This window comes from Gorilla gorilla, chromosome 2 (genome assembly GCF_029281585.2).
Source record: "Gorilla gorilla gorilla isolate KB3781 chromosome 2, NHGRI_mGorGor1-v2.1_pri, whole genome shotgun sequence".
Classification (NCBI taxonomy): Eukaryota; Metazoa; Chordata; class Mammalia; order Primates; family Hominidae; genus Gorilla; species Gorilla gorilla.
Window position 1 is genome coordinate 138,678,923 of NC_086017.1, and position 15,749 is coordinate 138,694,671.

Sequence of the window (15,749 nt, forward strand, 5' to 3'; positions counted from 1 at the left end):
TCACAGAGCTGAAAGAGAGGATGATTTTAAAAACAAAAGCAAGATATAATGGCAGTGTTTCATCAAGCATCTTCTATCAATAAAGAGATTGAAGTTATTTTAAAAGAACCCCAAGAAAAGTCTAGAGTTGAAAAATAGAGTAACTGAAATTAAAAACTCACTATAGGGGCACAACAGTAGATTAGAACTATCAGAAGAAAGAATTAATAAACTTGAAGATAGGTCTATAGAAATTATGCAAATAAAAGAACAGATAACAAAATGAAGACAAATAAACAGATCCTCAAAGTCACAAACATAATGGGAGTGAAGGACAAGAGAAAGAAGAGAGAAGAAAAAATATTTGAATAAATAATGGCAGAAAACTTCCCATATTTATTAAAAAGCAATATACATCCAGAAAGCACAAAGAATTACAAGTATGATAAATGCAAAGAGATTCACAGATACATCATAGTAAAAAATGCAGAAAGTCAAAGACAATAAGAAAATATTGAAACCAGCAAGAGAAAAATTACTTACAAAGAAACCTCAATAAGATTAATAGTTGACTTCTCAGCAGGACAATAGAGGCAAGGATGCAGTAGAATAACATATTCAAAGTACTCAAGGGCAAAAAAAAGCTGTCCACCAAGAATTCTGTATCCAAAAAAACTAAATGTATATTTTGAAACAGTCTGGCTCTGTCACTCAGGCTGGAGTGCAGTGGCATGATCTCAGCTCACTGCAACCTCTGACTCCTGGGTTCAACAAATTTTCAGTTCTCAGTCTCCCAAGTAGCTGAGATTATAGGTGTGCACCAATGTGCCCAGCTGATTTTTGTATTTTTAGTACAGACAGGGTTTTGCCATGTTGGCCAGGCTGGTCTCAAACTCCTGGCCTCAAGCAATCCACCTGCCTCAGCCTCCCAAAGGGCTGGGATTACAGGGGTGAGCAACCACGCCCAGCCCAAACCACATTTTTTTAATAAAGGGGAAATAAAGATTGACCCAGATAAAATAAATAAGTAAAAGAATTTATTGATAGCAGATCTATCTTCCAAGAAATACTAAATGAAACTCTTCAGACTGAAAGCATGTGACTCCAGATGTTAATATGAATACAAACAAATAAAAATAAGGAGCACCAGAAAAGATAATTATTTAATTATAAAAATCAGTATAAGTCTATTTTTTTCTGCTTTCTTTTCATATGTGATTTAAGAAGCAATTGCAGCCAGGTGCGGTAGTTCATGCCCGTAACCTCAGCAACTCAGAGGCTAAGGCAGGAGGATCACTTGAGCCCAGAAGTTTGAGGCTGCAGTCAGCCATGATCATGCCACTGTACTCCAGCCTGGGTGACAGAGCAAGACCCTAACTCAAAAAAATAAAACCAGAAGCAATTGTATAAAATAATGTGTATATAATGTAATTTTGGGCCTATGACATAGAGAAATGTAATATTATGTGTAATGTATTTGTCAATAATGACACGAAAGAGGTGGGTAGAAGCAGAGCTGTATTGAACTAAGGATGTGATGACAGATGGTAAAGTAATAATCAACAATTTATCATTAAGTTTATAACATTGATAGATGTAACATGCATAACAATAATACCACAAGAAAAGGGAAAAGTGAATAGAGCTATATACTAGTAAGGCTTCTACATATCACCATAAGTTAGTATAAATCTAAAGCTGAATCTGATAAGATGTACAGTAAACCCAAAAGCAATCAATAAAAAAACTCAGAAAAATAAATTAGAAAATACACTAAAGAAACTAAAATCCTAACTAGAAAATATTCACTTAGTGTAAAAAAGCAAGAAAGAAGTAATAGAGAAACAAAATGACATGAGACATATAGAAATATAAAGCAAAATGGCAGATGTAAATCCAACAATATCAATTGCAACATTAAATGTGAATGAATTAAAAAATCCAACAAAAATGCAGAGATTTTTGGACTTGGTTAAAAAAACATGATACAACTATATGTTGTATATAAGAGGGCAAGATTAGATCCAGATTAGATTCAAAGATACAAATACATTGAAAGTAAAGTACTGAAAAAGAAATACACAAACAGTACAAGAAAGCTGAAGCGGCTGTACTGATATCAGACAAAATAGAGTTTAAAACAAAAAAAGGGCCGGGCGCAGTGGCTCACGCCTGTAATCCCAGCACTTTGGGAGGCCGAGGTGGATGGATCACGAGGTCAGGAGATTGAGACCATCCTGGCTAACACGGTGAAACCCCATCTCTACTAAAAATACAAAAAAATACCCGGGCGTGGTGGCGGGCGCCTGTAGTCCCAGGTACTGGGGAGACTGAGGCAGGAGAATGGCGTGAACCCGGGAGGCGGAGCTTGCAGTGAGCCGACATGGTGCCACTGCACTCCAGCCTGGGCGACAGAGCGAGACTCTGTCTCAAAAAAAAAAAAAAAAAAAGACAACAAAAAAAGTTGTTACTAGAGACAGAGAGACATTTCATGCTGATAAAAGAGTCAATCAATCAGGAAGATATAACAATTATAAACACATATGCATTTTATAACAAAGCATCAATATACATGAAGTGAAATTGACAGAAACTAAGGGAGAAATATACAATTCAGCAATAACAGTTGAAGACTTTAAAACCTCACTTTCAATAATGGATAGAAAGACTAGACAGAAGATTAATAATGAAATATTAGACTTGAACAGCACTATAAACCAATGAGACCTAACAGACATCTCTATAGAACACTCCACTCAACAACAACAGAATATACATTCTTCTCAGGAGCACATGAAACATTCCCCAGGATAGACCGTATATTAGGCCATAAAACAAACCTTAACAAATTTAAAAGAATAGAACTAGCACAAAGTATGTTCTCTGACCACAATTGGGTAAAATTTGACATCAACAGTGGAAAATTTGGGGAAACTCAGAAATATGTGGAAATTAAACACACCCTTATATAACCAATAGGTCAAAAAAGAAATAAAAGGGCAAATTTAAAAATACATTGACAAGAATGAAAATGAAAACACACCATACCAAAACTTATAGGATAAAGCTAAAGCAGTGCTTAGACAGAAATTTATAGCTGCAGTGCCTATATTAAGAAGAAGGAATGATCTCAAATCAATAACCTAATCTTCCACCTTAAGACACTGGAGAAAGAAGAGCAAACTAAACCTAAAGCAATCAAAGAAGGGGAATAATAAAGGCTAGAGCAGAAATTAATGAAACAAAGAATAGAAAAACAATAAAGAAAAGCAGTTAATTCAAGGCCAGTTTGTTGTAAAGATCAGCAAAATTGACAAACCTTTAGTTAGATTGTTCAATAAGAAAAGAAAGAAGACTCAAATTACTAGAATCAGAAATTAAAGAGAAGACATTACTACTACCCTTACAGAAATAAAAAGATTATAAGGAAATATTATGAACAATTGTATCCAAAAAACTCAATAAATTAGAAGAAATGTCCTTCCATAGAAGGGCAAAAACAAAACTACAGGAACTGACTCAAAAGTAAATAGACAATCTGAATAGACTTATAACAAGTAAAGAGATCGAATTAGTAATCAAAAACTACCCATAAAGAAAAGCTTAAGTCCAAATGGCTTAATCACTGAATTTTATCAAATACTTAAAGAAGAATTAATACAAATTCTTCACAAACTCTTCCAAATAGTAAAAGAGGAGGAAACACTTTCCAATTCATTTTATGAGGCCAATATTATCTTACTATCCAAACCAGGTGAAGATAGCACAAGAAATGAAAATTACAGACCAATACCTCTTATGCAAAAATCCTCAACAAAATACTAGCAAATCAAATTTAATAACATATAAAACAAATCAAACACCATGACCAAGTTCGATTTATCCTAAGAATGCAAGCTTGGTTTCAACATCTAAAAATCAATTAAATCACCATACCAATAGAATAACAGCTAAATGAGCTAAAATTATACTCAATGGTAAAAAACTGGATACTTTCCTCCTAAGACCAGAAACAAAACAAGGATGTATGCTTTCACCATTTCTATTCAACATTGTACTGGAGGTTCCGGTTGGGGTAATTAGGCAAGAAAAAAGAACAGGAGGCATTCAGATCACAAAGAAAGAAGTAAAACTCTATCTATTGAAGATGACATGATCTTGTACATAGAAAACCCTAAGGGGCCAGGCATGGTGGCTCACACCTGTAATCCCAGGACTTTGGGAGGCCGAGGCAGGCAGATCACTTGAGGTCAGGATTTTGAGACCATCATGGCCAACATGACAAAACCGTGTCTTTACTAAAAATACCAAAATTAGCCAGCATTGTGGCACACGCCTGTACTCCTAGCTACTGGGGAGGCTGAGGCACAAGAATCGCTTGAACCTGGGAGGCAGAGGTTGCAGTGAGTGAAGATTGTGCCACTGCACTCCAGCCTGGGTGACAGAGTGAGACGCTGTCTCAAAAAAAAAAAAAAGAAAAAAGAAAATCCTAAGGAATCCATTAAAAAACTATTAGAACTAATAAATGAGTTGAGCGAGGTTGCAGAATACAACATTAATATACAAAAATCAATTGTATTTTTGCTGGGCGCAGTGGCTTACGTCTGTAATCCCAGCACTTCGGGAGGTGGAGACAGGCAGATCACTTGAGGTCAGGGAGTTCAAGACCTGCCTAGCCAACATGGTGAAACCCAGTCTCTACTAAAAATACACAAATTAGCCAGGTGTGGTGGCACAGGCCTGCAGTCCCAGCTACTTGGGAGGCTGAAGCAGGAGAATTGCTTGAACCCGAGAGGCAGAGGTTGCAGTAAGCCAAGACTGCCCCACTGCACTCCAACTTGGGTGACAGAGTGAGGGTCTGTCAAAAAAAAAAATCAATTGTATTTTTAAATAAACCTTTAATTTTAGAATAGTTTTAAATTTTAAAGAGAGTTGCAAAGATAGTACAAAGAGTTCTTTATATCCTACATCCAGAGCCCTCTAACCTCTAATGTTAACATCTTCTATGACTATAGTACATTTATTTTAATTGCTGAACCAAAATATACAAGTAACAAATCAATAAACATTTGATTGCAAGTAAGAGAAGACTAAATCAAAATAGTAATAGTAGTAATTTCAATAGTGGTAGTAGTGATAACTGAATGGTCAAGGAATAATATACACTTTAGTTGAAACCAGGCCTCAAACACTGTCATCAAGATTACCTTCCTCTCTTATTTTTTCCTTTGCACGATATCAATTATATGTTTACACAATTTCAATGAACAATCCAAAATAAAATTAAGAAAACAATTTCATTTACATTGAAAACAATTTCATTTACAATTCAAAAAGAATAAAATGCTTAGGAATAAATTTAACAAAAGAAGAGCAAAATTTATACTCTAAAAACTGTAAAATATTGCTCAAAGAAATTTTAAAGATCTAAATAAATGGGAAAAATCCCATGTTCGTGGACTGAAAGACTAAACATTGTTAAAATAGCACTATTCACCAATCTGATGTACAGAGTCAGTGCAATTCCTATCAGAATACCAGCTGACTTTTTTGTAGGAATGGACAACCTGATTCTAAAATTCATATGGAGTAGCAAGAGACTCAGAATGGCCAAAATGATCTTGAAAAAAAAGAACAAAGTAGGAAGAGTCAAGGTTCTTGATTTCAAAACTTACTACAAAACAAGAAAATAGAAAAATAAAGAAGAGCAGAAATAAAAACAAAGTAGAAAACAAGCATACAATAGAAAGAAGCAACATAACCAAAAGCTTTTTAATAAACCCTTAGCCAGGCGCAGTGGCTCACGCCTGTAATCTCAACACTTTGGGAGGCCAAGGCAGGTGGATCACGAGGTCAGGAGTTTGAGACCAGCATGGCCAACATGGTGAAAGCCCGTCTCTACTAAAAATACAAAAATCAGCCAAGCATGGTGGCAGGTGTCTGTAATCCCAGCTACTCAGGAGGCTGAGGCAGGAGAATTGCCTGAACCTGGGAGGCAGAGACTGCAGTGAGCCAAGATCGCACCATTGCACTCCAGCCTGGGTAACAAAAAAAGAAATCAAAACTAATAAATCCTTGAAGAGTTTGGTAAAGTAAAATGAAAAAAGGTACAAATAACCAAATGCCAAGAATAAAGAAAAGAACATTGTTACAAATCCTGAAGGTAATAAAATGATGAGACTTTGTGAATACATTTTTATGCCAACATATCTGAAAATTTCTATGAAATAAAAAATTATGAAAATATAACTTACCATATCTGAAACAAGAATATAAAATATTAAAGCTATTAGAACTATTAAACTACTAGAAAAACTAAAAATACTATTAAAAATATTTTCACAAAGGAAAATCTAGATCCAAATGTCTTCACCAGCAAATTCTACTAGAAATTTCAAACCAGAGAAGAGAAAAGGGGGGAACATTTTATAAATTGCTTTGTGAGGCAGGAATAAACTTGATACCAAAACCCAATAAAGACATTATGAGAAAGGAAATATCACTCAAGAAAATAAATGGAAAAATTCTGAGCAAAATATTAGCCAACTAAATCCAGAGATATATCACACCAAATAAAATTTATTCCAAAAAGTATGTTAAGTGTAAGTTGGTTTAATATCTGGAAATCATCATATTAGTAGAATTAAGTTCTTTAAAAAGCATATAAATGTCTTAAAAGATGAAGGGAAAAAACTGATAAAATTTAATATACATTCACAATATTTTTATATCCTCAGGAAGTAGGAATAGAAGCAAACTTTCTTGGTCTGAAAAAGGATATATATGAGAAATACACAACAAGTGGCATACTTAGTGATGAAATGTTAAACTTTTTCCCCTTTGAGATCAGGAATCAGTCAAGGGTGCTCGCCATCCCCACTGTTTGCCATTTTATAAGAGTTGCTAGTCAGGCAAGGCAAGAAAAAGAAATAAAAGATAAGAAGAGTAGAAAACTACTCCTAAAACTGGAATTATTTGTAGGTTATATGATAATGTACAGCTAAAATTCAAAAGATTCTTAACATAATTTATGTCATATTCTTAGAATTAATACAAGGTCAATATACAAAAATCAACTGAACTTCTATATATCAGTAACAAACCAAAAATAAATTGTTTTAAAAGATGCCACTTATGCTTGTATCAATATATATTAAGTACTTAGGAATAAAACTAAAGAAAATCTAAGTAAATTAATGTTCATGACTTATAGGACTCAATATTATAAAGATGTAAATTATTTCTAATTAATGTATAGTTTCAATGGAATCCTAATCAAAAATTCTAGCAGGATTTTTTTTTAGAAATTAACAAGCTGATCCAAATATTATATGAAAGAATAAACGACCAGACATAGCCAAGTCAATCTTGAAAAAGAAGAGCAAAGTAGGAGAATTTGCTCTATCAGACATCAAGACCCATTATAAAACTACAATACTTAAGAAAACATAATGTTGAGGCAAGAATAATCAAATAGATCACTGGAGCAGAAAGGGGAGCCCAGAAACACACCCACATATATTCAGATACTTGATTTATTTTTTTTAAAAAAGATTACACTTCAGAACACAATGTAGGAAATTATTTTTAACAAATATTGCTAAAACTATTGGTTATTCATATGAGGAAAAGAGTAAACTTGATACCTGCCTCACACCACATTAAAAAGTCAATTGCAGGTGGAATTGTACATCTAAAAGTGAAAGGTAAAACAACAAAACTTCTGCAAGATAACATAGGAGAATATATAATCTCAGGGTAAGAAACAACTTTTAACTAAGATACCAAAAAACCTAACCATAAAGGAAAGCACTGACATATTAGAATGCATGAAAATATATATGGAATGCATTTTATGTATGTAGAAAATACATATGTAAGTGCTATCGCTTGAATATTTGTCCCCTCCAAAACTCATGTTGAAATTTAATCCCCAGTGTGGCAGTTGTAGGGAAGTTTAAGTTTTCCCAGAAGATTTGATAATTTGAGTCTATAGAACAAACTTACAATAGAAAGAGTAACAGAAAAAATGGCATACAAATTTTATTATGTGCACATGTGTGCACAGGAGTCATAAAAAATATAAACACTCAAAGAAAGCCAAGATGGTTGAAGTTTTTGTACTGTATTGGGTTTACAGAAAGAATAGGGGCTTGGATGGTGGCAAAGACAGGTCGTGGGAGAGAGAGAAGAGGAAAGACCTGGGGAAAAGGCAGTCTTGTTATGCAGGAGAAACCTCACAGGTAGCAGCCCTCAGAAAGAACAAATGAGTGGCAAATCCAGACAAGTGGACAAATATTCAAGTGATAGCACTTACATATGTATTGTTTAATTCACTTTATTTCCTCTGTAGATGCACATCTCCCCACAAAAGACAGCTTTGTAGGGCTACTTCTGTCTGCAGGCCCTCTGAACTGAACAGGCATCTCAAAATATGTCAAAGAAGTATATTTTGGGGTAAACCATTTTGGTTTCCTTCACAATTGAGAGATGAGGCCTTTAAGAAGTGATTGGTTCATGAGAGCAGTGCCCCATGAATGGATTAATTTATTCATGGACTAATGGATGAATAGATTAATGGGCTAATGGGTTAATGAGTTATCTTTGGAGTGGGACTGGTGGCTTTCTATTAGGTCGATGCAAAAGTAATTGCGGTTTTTGCCATTGAACTGCAACTACTTTTGCACCTACCTAAATAGGAAGAGGAAGAGAGACCTGAACTAGCATGCTCAGCCCCCTTGCCATGTGATGCCCTGCGCTACCTCAGGACTCTGCAGAGTCCCCTCCAGCAAGAAAACCCTCACCAGATGTGGCCCCTCGACCTTGGACTTCTCAGCTTCCACAACTGTGAGAAATAATTTTCTACACTTTATAAATTACCCAGTTTCAGGTGCTGTTACGAGCAACAGAAAATGGAGTAATGCAATATGAGATAATATTGGACTTTAAAAGTAAATTACATTTAAGAAAAGTTAAAATTAGGAAAGTCTATATATCAAAAGACCCCATTAAGAAAGTTAAAAGGTAAGCCACAGAATGGAAGAAAATATTAGTACCATATATAACAGACAAAATGTTTACATACAGTCTATTTTTAAAACTCCTACATATCAATTAGAAAAAGAAAACAGAAAAATAAGCAGAAGACTTCAACAAGCACTTCACAAAAGAGGATATACAAATGGTCATTGAACACATGAAAAGGTGCTCAGTCCCACTAGTAATTATGGGAATGCAAATTCAAGCCACAATGAGATATCTTTACACACTCATGAGAATGGGCTAAAATTAAAATGTCTGACAATACAAGATGTTGGTAACAATGTAGAGGAACAGGAGTTCTCACATACTACTGATAAACATGTAAACTGGCACAACTATTTTGGAAACCAGTTTTGCGTTATGTTCTAAAGTTAAGATATGCACGCCTCATAACTCAGCAATTCCACTCCTAGATTTTTTCCCAAGAGAAATGTGTGCACAGGTACAAAATAGTCCCAGTCAGCATGCACACCTCATTTGAGACAAGTGAAAGATGGTCATAGCCACATTGTTCATAATAGCCCCAAACTTGAAACGAACCACACATCCACAAACAGAAAAACAGAAATATAAATTGTGTTATATTTACCCAGTGAAATACCAAACAGCAATGAAGACAAGCAAATTGCAACTACACACAACAACATGGGTGAATCTCACAAACAAAATATTAAAAGATGCAAGTAAAAAAAAAGACAAACTATATAATTCCAACCTGTATTTTTTAAATAGGCAAAACTAAACAATTATGTTTTAGGAATGCATGCTTAGTATAGTGATAAAACAATAAAGAAGAGAGGAACTGATTACCATACAAGTCAGGAGAGTGGTCATGTTGCGGGAGGAGGGAGGTGGGAAGGATTAGGACGAACACAATAGGAACCTCCTGCAGTGTTTGATTTTGTGACCTGGTTGGTGGCTTCATGGGAATTTGCCCGGCAGTAATTCACTAAGCTGCACATTTCTGTTTGGTGCAATTTGTGAGCTCACAATTTACAATGGAAACATCATTTTAACCACCCTGTTTCTTTGGCTTCAATATATTCATAGTCACATAGATTCTAACCCTTACACTCTTACTCTTTGGCAGCGCAACCTGAGGTAGGAGGCGAGGCTCAACTCCAGAGGTGGGGTTCAGACTCCAGACCAGATTGAGGACTAGCTGAAACAGGAGAGAGGCAAAAGCACCTTTCCATAAGACACGCCTACCAGTGCCATATCAGTCTACAATTGCATGGCAGTACCCAGAAGTTGCCACCCCTTTCCATGGCAATGACCCAGAAGTTACCACCCTTTTTCTAGAAAATTCTGAATAACCCACCCCTTAATTTGCATGTAATTAAACATGGGTATAAATATGACTGCAGAATTGCCCCTGAGCTGCTGCTCTCCATACACTGCCTAGGGGCAGCCCTGCTCTTCAGGAGCAGTCACAGAGCTCTAATACTGCCACCTCAGTAAAGCTGTTTTCTTCTCCCACTGGCTCACTCTTGAATTCTCTCCAAGCAAAGCCAGGAAACTTCTCAGGCTAAGCCCCAATTCTAGGGCTTGCCTGCCTTACATCAAGCCTACACTTGCTAAAAGTTTTTCACAAACATTAAAGTACCCTGAGAGCAGGTGACTATTATTCCCCTTTTTAGTTAAAGAAACTCATCATGGCCAGGCGCAATGGCTCATGCCTGTAATCCCAGCACTTTGGTAGGCCGAGGTGGGTGGATTACCTGAGGTCAGGGGTTCGAGACCAGCCTGGCCAACATGATGTATTTTGTATTTTGTACTAAAAATACAAAAATTAGCCGGGTGTGGTAGCAGGTGCCTGTAATCCCAGCTACTTGGGAGGCTGATGCAGGAGAATCACTTGAACCTGGGAGGCGAAGGTTGCAGTGAGCCGAGATCACGCCATTGCACTCCAGCCTGGGGGACAAGAGCGAGACTTCATCTCAAAAAAAAAAAAAAAAGAAACTGATCATGAGGGACAGGCACAGGGGAAAGGGCCAGGACTATAACCAGGGGCAGAACAGAAACCAGAACGCTTCCTTTCATCTGATCTTCTCCTTTACACAATGGATAGTGTATAGTGTTCCGGGGAAATGTGCAAATCATGTTTTTGTAAATTGATTTCACCTGAAATACACTGGGGAGCCTGCCACGTAAAGAAAACCCCAGAGCAAATTCATTTATTAATTGATTCAGCAAATATTTATCAAGTTCCTATTGTATTCACAGAACTGAGAACCCCCTGAAGTCTAAAATTCTCCCTCATAAAGTGAATAAATCCTTCCTTAATTTATTGGTGTACAGGTCTACATTTTCAAATATTGATAATTCCTAAATGGTTTTTATTTTTTTTTCTTATTGCAAAAGCAGTACAAGTTCACTGTAAGCATTTAGAAAACAGGAGAGAAACAAAATAAAATCATGGGTATTCTGCCACCCAGAGATAACCATTGTTAACATTTTGGTATATATCCTTCTAATAGTTTTTTTTCTATGCATGTGTTCACTTTTTTTAACCAAAATAAAATCACACTGTACATCTTGGGTGTTTTGGGGGTTTTTTACTATATATATACACACACACACATATATATGTATATATAAATATATATATTTAAATATATATTTCTTTTTTTTTGAGACAAAGTCTCACTCTGTCACCCAGGCTGGAGTGCAGCGGTGCCATCATAGTTCACTGAAGCCTCAACCTCCTGGGCTCAAGTGATATTCCCACCTCAACCTCCCAAGTAGCTAGGACCACAGGTATGTGCCACCCCACACCCCGCTAAATTTTTTATTTTTGTAAAAACAGGGTCTCACTATGTTGCCCAGGCTGGCCTCAAACTCCTGGGCTCAAGCAATCCTCCCACCTTTACCTCCCAAAGTGCTTGGATTACAGGCATAAACCACCACGCCAAGCCCAAATTTTATATTTAAAAAACACAGTTGGATTTATAGCACTAAATGCCCACAAGAGAAAGCAGGAAAGATCTAAAATTGACATCCTAACATCACAATTAAAATAACTAGAGAAGCAACAGCAAACACATTCAAAGGCTAGCAGAAGGCAAGAAATAACTAAGATCAGAGCAGAACTGAAGGAGATAGAGACACAAAAAACCCTTCAAAAAAATCAATGAATCCAGGAGCTGGTTTTTTGAAAAGATAAACAAAATTGATATACCGCTAGCAAGACTAATAAAGAAGAAAAGAGAGAAGAATCAAATAGATGGAATAAAAAATGATAAAGGGGATATCACCACAGATCCCACAGAAATACAAACTACTATCAGAGACTACTATAAACACCTCTATGCAAATAAACTAGAAAATCTAGAAGAAATGGATAAATTCCTGGACACATACACCCTCCCAAGACTAAACCAGGAAGAAGTTGAATCCCTGAATAGACCAATAACAGGTTCTGAAATTGAGGCAATACTTGATAGCCTACCAACCAAAAAAACTCCAGGACCAGATGGATTCACAGCCGAATTCTACCAGAGGCACAAAGAGGAGCTGGTATCATTCCTTCCGAAACTATTCCAATCAATAGAAAAAGAGGGAATCCTCCCTAACTCATTTTATGAGGCCAGCATCATCCTGATACCAAAGCCTGGCAGAGACACAACCAAAAAAGAGAATTTTAGACCAATATCCCTGATGAACATCGATGCAAAAATCCTCAATAAAATACTGGCAAACCAAACCCAACAGCACATCAAAAAGCTTATCCACGACAATCAAGTTAGCTTCATCCCTGGGATGCAAGGCTGGCTCAACATACGCAAATCAATAAACATAATCCATCATATAAACAGAACCACAGACAAAAACCACATGATTATCTCAATAGATGCAGAAAAGGCCTTTGACAAAATTCAACAGCCCTTCATGCTAAAAACTCTCAATAAACTAGGTATTGATGGGACGTATCTCAAAATAATAAGAGCTATTTATGACAAACCCACAGCCAATATCATACTGAATGGGCAAAAACTGGAAGCATTCCCTTTGAAAACTGGCACAAGACAGGGATGCCCTCTCTCACCACTCCTATTCAACATAGTGTTGGAAGTTCTGGCCAGGGCAATCAGGCAAGAGAAAGAAATAAAGGGTATTCAATTAGGAAAAGAGGAAGACAAATTGTCCCTGTTTGCAGATGACATGATGGTATATTTACAAACCCCATCATCTCAGGCCAAAATCTCCTTAAGCTGAAAAGCAACTTCAGCAAAGTCTCAGGGTACAAAATCAATGTGCAAAAATCACAAGCATTCCTATACATCAATAACAGACAAACAGAGAGCCAAATCATGAGTGAACTCCCATTCACAATAGCTTCAAAGAGAATAAAATACCTGGGAATCCAACTTACAAGAGATGTGAAGGACCTCTTCAAGGAGAACTACAAACCACTGCTCAAGGAAATAAAAGAGGACACAAACAAATGGAAGAACATTCCGTGCTCATGGATAGGAAGAATCAATATCGTGAAAATGGCCATACTGCCCAAGGTAATTTATAGATTCAATGCCATCCCCATCAAGCTACCAATGACTTTCTTCACATAATTGGAAAAACTACTTTAAAGTTCATATGGAACCAAAAAAGAACCTGCATTGCCAAGACAATCCTAAGCCAAAGGAACAAAGCTGGAGGCATCATGCTACCTGACTTCAAACTCTACTACAAGGCCACAGTAACCAAAACAGCATGGTACTGGTACCAAAACAGAGATATAGACCAATGGAACAGAATAAAGCCCTCGGAAATAATATCACACATCTACAACCATCTGATCTTTGACAAACCTGACAAAAACAAGAAATGGGGAAAGGATTCCCTATTTAATAAATGGTGCTGGAAAAACTGGCTAGCCATATGTAGAAAGTTGAAACTGGATCCCTTCCTTACACCTTAACAAAAATTAATTCAAGATGGATTAAAGACTTAAATGTTAGACCTAAAACTATAAAAACCCTAGAAGAAAACCTAGGCAATACCATTCAGGCCATAGGCATGGGCAAGGACTTCATGACTAAAACACCAAAAGCAATGGCAACAAAAGCCAAAATTGACAAATGGGATCTAACTAAACTAAAGAGCTTCTGCACAGCAAAAGAAACTACCATCAGAGTGAACAGGCAACCTACAGAATGGGAGAAAATTTTTACAATCTACCTATCTGACAAAGGGCTAATATCCAGAATCTACAAAGAACTCAAACAAATTTACAAGAAAAAAACAAACAACCCCATCAAAAAGTGGGTGAAGGATATGAACAGACACTTCTCAAAAGAAGACATTTATGCAGCCAACAGACACATGAAAAAATGCTCATCATCACTGGCCGTCAGAGAAATGCAAATCAAAACCACAATGAGATACCATCTCACACCAGTTAGAATGGCAATCGTTAAAAAAAGTCAGGAAACAACAGGTGCTGGAGAGGATGTGGAGAAATAGGAACACTTTTACACTGTTGGTGGGACTGTAAACTAGTTCAACCATTGTAGAAGACAGTGTGGCGATTCCTCAAGGATCTAGAACTAGAAATACCATTTGACCCAGCCATCCCATTACTGGGCATATACCCAAAGGATTATAAATCATGCTGCTATAAAGACACATGCACACGTATGTTTCTTGCGGCACTGTTCACAATAGCAAAGACTTGGAACCAACGCAAATGCCCATCAATGATAGGCTGGATTAAGAAAATGTGGCACATATACACCATGGAGTACTATGCAGCCATAAAAAAGGATGAGTTCACATCCTTTGTAGGGACATGGATGAAGCTAGAAACCATCATTCTGAGCAAACTATTCCAACGACGGAAAACCAAACACTGCCTGTTCTCACTCATAGGTGGGAATTGAACAATGAGAACACTTGGACACAGCGTGGGGAACATCACACACCGGAGCCTGTCATGGGGTGAGGGGAAGGGGGAGGGATAGCATTAGGAGATATACCTAATGTAAATGACCAGTTAACAGGTGCAGCACACCAACATGGCACATGTATACATATGTAACAAACCTGCATGTTGTGCATATGTACCCTAGAACTTAAAGTATAAAAAAAAAAGAATTGGAAAAAAAAACACACAGTTGGATTCTACCCAGCAAAACAAAGAGAAGTATTCCAAATACAAGTCACCCCAGCTTCCCACCAGGGTGGTAGAACCCCAAGTAGATGTCAGATGCCGATGGAGAACGCACTGCATGGGATGCTACAAGGACTGAGTGTCCCTTTCCTCAGGGACGTGCCTTGGAGGTGGCTGCATTGCTCACAGGCCCAGATGACCTCCACTTCACCATCACCTGAGCACAGCCCCAGGTCTGCACAAGGAAATACACAAGAAGAAGACTGCCATGTAAGAGAACACAGCAGCTTTCTCCAAATCACCTTTGAGAGTTCACCAAAATTTCCCTCCAGCCTCTAGGTAAGCTTAGTTCCTTGTTGTTGACTCAAGTCTCACTACTAGAATTTCAGCACATCCCACTTACAAGCCTATAATACAACCCATATTATATTTTATAAAAGAGTACACTACCAGCCCAGGTTGTTGGCAAGACCTCAATATTTTCCCAGAGCAGTAGAGTCAGTAAGTTACCCCTGTCAAAAGCAGCGTATGTTCAGGAGTAGTGCTGTTCTTGTCCTCTCAGAAGGAATGGCATGAGGTGGTGGCAGGCAAGTGGGGACAGCCCAAGCGCAGTGCA

At 37.1% G+C, this 15,749-nt stretch overlaps 2 long non-coding RNA genes across 3 annotated transcripts in view; one reads left to right on the plus strand and one right to left on the minus strand.

Annotated features, from left to right (window-relative positions):
• LOC129532366 (uncharacterized) overlaps positions 1-15,749 on the minus strand; it is a 56,939-nt gene that overhangs the window by 21,818 nt on the left and 19,372 nt on the right. The window lies entirely within an intron of this gene.
• Positions 1-15,749, plus strand: part of LOC129532367 (uncharacterized) — a 34,425-nt gene that overhangs the window by 13,008 nt on the left and 5,668 nt on the right. The window contains exon 3 of the long non-coding RNA XR_008678073.2: positions 11,660-11,781. This is a non-coding gene — a long non-coding RNA (uncharacterized lncRNA). The remainder of the gene's footprint in view (positions 1-11,659; positions 11,782-15,749) is intronic.